This window comes from Pelmatolapia mariae, linkage group LG15, assembly GCF_036321145.2.
Source record: "Pelmatolapia mariae isolate MD_Pm_ZW linkage group LG15, Pm_UMD_F_2, whole genome shotgun sequence".
NCBI lineage: Eukaryota > Metazoa > Chordata > Actinopteri > Cichliformes > Cichlidae > Pelmatolapia > Pelmatolapia mariae.
This window is the reverse complement of record NC_086240.1, coordinates 2,919,285-2,924,523: the sequence shown is the minus strand read 5'-3', so window position 1 is coordinate 2,924,523 and position 5,239 is coordinate 2,919,285. Positions and strand designations below refer to the sequence as shown.

The 5,239-nt window shown below is 37.4% G+C and overlaps 1 long non-coding RNA gene across 1 annotated transcript; it reads left to right on the top strand.

Annotated features, from left to right (window-relative positions):
* Positions 1-3,708: 3,708 nt before the first annotated feature.
* LOC134643651 (uncharacterized) lies at positions 3,709-4,673 on the top strand. Its single transcript, XR_010096385.1, has 3 exons — positions 3,709-3,813; positions 4,028-4,155; positions 4,565-4,673. It is a non-coding gene; the product is annotated as an uncharacterized LOC134643651 (long non-coding RNA).
* The last annotated feature ends 566 nt before the right edge of the window (positions 4,674-5,239 follow it).

The following is a 5,239-nucleotide window of genomic DNA, read 5'->3' as shown; positions in this document are numbered from 1 at the left end:
GTTAATTTTACTCTAAGTAGAGTCACTTTCTTTTAATGTAACTCTGAGGTGTAAAACATTAGTAGTTAAAATCGAGTGTTGAAAATGAGTGTTTCTATATTAAATCTGGAGGTGTCAAAATGGAAACATTAACTCTTGACCTCTTAACTCTGAACTCCTATGACACTAATAGAGTAAATTCACAGACTCCGCCCCAGCATCACAGGTTCCGAATGAAGCTGAAGGGAAGCAATTTCAGAACATTTAGCTCTCCATTTTTCCGAGTTGTTTGCCACCCCTGGTAAGTCATTTTTTCTGAGATTCTTGTAATTATTATTACTAGCTTTTACTTCTGTGGCTTTTTTGAGTCGAGACAAAGCTGTGTGAAAAGCATTAGCACGTTGCTCGGTGATAGCATAAAAATCTGTTTTAGCTAGCTGAAATGTTTTGTTGGCGGGCAAAAGACTTGCATATGAGTGTTCGGTCATTTTTTTGCTAACTCAAATACACTTAAAACAATGTTTAGGTTGGCATAAAATTATGGTGGCACTTAAAGCCTGAAAACTATCTCCCACATAAACCGATATAGTAAACGGCAGTAGCAGATGTGCTGACTGGGTTCTATGTTAACATTTAGATCTTTTCAGAGTTTTGTGCACTCATTTTAGGTAAAAATTAAAAAGATCAAGGCTTTGAATTTATTACGGAATTAACTATTGTCTGTGTTCTTCAGTTGTTATAGAGAGCATCATTTTAACAAATGTGTTGTGGGTAGGGCTGCCACAAACGATTATTTTGATAGTCGACTAGTCACCGATTATTTTTGCGATTAGTCCACTAATCAGATCATGCATCCATTGGACGTATAACGTACAGCTTATTGCACCAGCAGCATCTGCTCTTATATAACTATCATTAGATTACAGCTTTAAGTGTTTAAGATATGTGCTAACTAAAAATAAAGACAAGATGGTAGTTTATTAAATTTTAATTAAATGTGCAGATTGTTTCGTGGAGTTTAATAAAGTCAGCCGATTTACTCAGGAACAAATAAAATACTGAAAAAAGCCAAACAATAACATTTTTAAGTTATCTAAGTGACTTATGTATGTTTAACCTGAGTAGCGAAAGATGGCGGTGGGTTTGAAAACGATTTGCCGGGAGTCCGGTGTTCTCACGGGCTCTAGAGAGACTTGCCCCCGGCTAGCTATCGAGCTAGTGGTTAACAGACGTCTCCGAAAACGTCGGAGCGATTTTGAAAATATGTGGTGTCTTTATAAACTGAGCAGATATTTGAGGTTTACACAGCTACATTCTCGCCTGAAAATATGTTAAACGTTTATTTTGTGACCCAGAAAGAATAATAACAGTAATATTAAAACTAACTAGCTGCCGCCATTGTTGGAAACTGAGCTGGGCCGCGCTATGAATTCTGGGACACAGCTTCTTCTTCTTCGGGGTTTAACGGCAGCTGGCATCCTTGTACATGCAGTGCTGACATCTTCTGTTTCAGTGCGTTATTACACTCTTAAATCCTACTACTTATTCCTGCGTCTTTTGTGATCTTACAAAGCTTCGAACGGCGCGTCGACTATTAAATTTTGACTTGAAAGATGGACAAATTGTTTAGTATCTAGAATTGTCTTTTGGGAAAATGCTTAACACAAGTTATGGATCATGATTCTTTTTTTTTTTTTTCAATTGATTACCAGGTTATTTGTCCAATTAATTACTGTACAACTAAATTTTATATTGAATCTCCACACAGGATATGCTTGCAAAGGTGGAATATGGGGGAGTGCAGAAGTATGTCAAAGTTCCAGAAAGTGATGAATGCTTTCATTTCCAGCAGTTTCTTAAGGATGGTTTGTACTCATGTGCAATTTAAATGAGTATAAAATTATCACCTATAAGTGATCAACAGTAAGACTTGGTGGTTTTAATAGTATAGTGACATTTCGGATTTCTTTGTTTTAGTTATGGACAAGTTCAGCTTGCAGCCTCAATTCTTCACCGAAGGTGTACTCATCCTCACTGATACCTCTGACACTGAAGTTGACGCAGACATTTTTGATGAGCTGGTAAAGTCTGGAGTTCGAGCTTTCAAAGTTGGATATAGAATGCAGACAGAAACAGGTACAGTAGATCCATAATAATTTAGAGGAGTACATTTCTTCATGATCTTCAAAGTTTACATGAATATTAGCCAGATTTAACAACCTTTCAAATTCCAATTTTCTTCTTTGAAAAACTTTAAATTGTTTTTACATGTTGAGTGCATATTACATGCTGTTATCAGATATAATTTATCTGATAAATTATATAATTTATCTGATAAATTATATCTGGGACAATATTATAAACCGGGACAATAGCCATTATTGCAGTTGTTGTGACTTCTCATATGCATTTTGCACATTTTTTTTTCAATGCCTTTTATGTCCCTTTTTTTCCCTTTAAGACATTGAGATCAGTGTGGTTGACGATGAATCAGTCATCGGTACAGCCAATCCCTCTTGCCCTCCGGACATCGACAGTTTCATTGTCAGACCATCCATCGTCCCCAGCTTCTACCAGTTCATCAGATTCAACTATGATCCTCAAAAGTACAAAGAACAGGAAGAAGGGCCTACAAGAGCTTGATCGCGATGAAGCGAAGCAGGTCAAAAGCAAAGCCTAAAGCAATTTCCAGTGCTTAACAGCATTTTACAAACACTAACTTTTTTGTATAATTTGCTTCAGCTTAATCAGTATGACTTTTTTTTTTAAACAGAAGGTGTGTAGTGTCCTGAGCTCAAACCCAAAGGGTGAAGAAATTTTCAATGAATACGACAAAACTAAAACACTGTCAGGTCCAACTCGTCGACAAATGGTCAACATACTGGTTGCAGATATGATAGAATCACACGGGTAAATATTCTTTGATGATCATAAAAACAATTGTCGAGTGAGCAGAAGAGCAATACACTTTGTTTTGTTTTTGAAAGGAGGATTCCGCCCATAAGTGTTCGGACTAACTATGCACTGGGGATTGCAACGCTTTTTCCATATCTCCAAGATCCTTACTCAAAAAATGGTTATGTAAGTGTTATCTCTGAAACGCAACATCTCTGTAATTTATACATGTTGTTAAAGTGGTACCAAATATGCATTCCTTTGTTGCATTTTTTTGTTGTGTATGTTTTTTGTTTGTTTTTGTGCGTGACTGATGTGCATGCATGAGCAGGAACATTACTATGATCCGGAGGCTAATACTGGCTATCTTGCTTGGAGACTCAAGACTGTCCAACGCAATACCTATGATGGTGCTAGTGGGTGTCCCAGGCCAAACTTCCAGAACAGTCCAACAACCCGAAGAGAATCTTTGTTTGTTAGTGGACAGCTTTTTGGTGAGGAGTGCAGAGAGGCTCTGTCTGTTATTAGACACTCAACAGATAGGTCTGTGGTTAAAGAGAAGATGAAAGCTACTTTTGAATATAGACAGAAGCTGGTACATGACCCAGATGCAACATCATCAATCTTGGATGTCTTCCCTCGTTTCCTTGATACACCGGGGTTGGTGAGTATATTTTTAGACATTTCATGATCTGAAACTAAAGAGAACATTTTGCCAAGACCACTTAAGTAATCAGTATTTGGTTCCTGTTTTGTCTTATTAATAGATTGATCAGGATTTTGCAATGATGCTTGGAGATGAGGCCTCTGGAAGATTTCTTACAAAGTGGTCTTCGTATTTCAAGCAAAAAATCATCGCAGAAAGCCAAAGTCTTCCATCAAGTCCTTGTGTTGAGGAGTTACGAGCATCTTTTGATACGGAGGCTTCAAATGACTGGGGTAAATTTGGACAGTGTTTCAGTATATAAAATACCTACATTTTCATTTGTCTGTCCTAAAACAGTTAACTGAGCGGAAATAGACTAGTAAATTAGTTTATGCATCCTTGTGGTTGTAAGCATTTCCAGAAATCTCATCATTTAACTGCTTATTTTTCAACTGTTTTGTAGTTCATGTTTAACCTTTTGTCTCAAATGTGATTTTTGTCTTTAAGGCTGGGATAGTGACATGGCAGCTCTTCTGTTGTTGCTGCATCTCCTGCCCCCAACATCAAAAGGCCACAAAAAAACAGCAAAAATTAGCTCTGCACAGGCAGCCAATCATCTTGTGAGATTCGTCAAGGTATGCTCTATTACTCTCCTCTATTTTTTTGTAAAAACTGTTTGTAATTAATGATTTTTGGTCCACGGTAAGCCCCAAGATAAAAACAGAAAAGATGCAGTAAATTATTTACCTTTTGTGTATTTGGTATGAAATCATGCTGTATCTATAGATATCAGAAGAGATAAAATCTGGTATGGCTTTCCTTTCCAAAAGAAGTTAATCCATAGATTTGGGTTCAGCACACACTCATTGCCCCTGCAAACAGAAGAATGTGGACTTCAAAAATAAAGCACTACTCTGTTTTATTCTACTTGGATCCATTTGTGTTAAGACGGGTTACTTGCTTGGGCCCATAGACCTTATATGCAATCCAAACAGTTGAAAAGAAAATTTTACTCATGATTGAAATGTGCTATTCAAATTCCAGGAAGGAGTCAGCCTCACTACTTTCCTGGAGAAAGCTAACACCAGGCAGCCCTTCCTTCTCTGCATTGGTGAGCAAAAGAAGAACATTCAGAGGTTCTTCATCATTGTAGACCAGAAAGCTATCCCATGTGATGCTCCAACTTCAGTGGCTGCTTTTGATGGGCTTTTCAAAGCACACTTTGTCTTCAGCCTCTCATATGATGAAGCTCTTTCCAGTTTCTACACCTTCATTCAAACCACAATCTACAACATTGATGTTGGAAACACAAAAGAAAGCCCTCGAGTCAAGGAACTGAGAGCACGTCTGCTGCGAGACCGTTAAATGCCCACAAGGTCCACACGCTTTTAGGAGGATTTAAAAAAACAAACAAACTGTTTGACAATGTTCAAATGCTTTGTTTGTAAAATGCGCCACAAAAATTGTTCAGCTCTTTGTCAACATTTAAAATTTCATCATGGTTTATATCCAAACAAAAATCTGCGTTTAAAATGTGGAGAGCAGGGATGTCTTTCATCTTTTTGTACTTACAATGGCTTTAGAAAACATCTTCATAATGTACATAGTCATTATCACGATAAACATGTAGGGATGGAACAGAAAGTTGCCCAACAAACACATTCTCCAGGAGACTCTTTTAGTGATCAACCATCTACTTCTGCATCTGTATCACAGGTT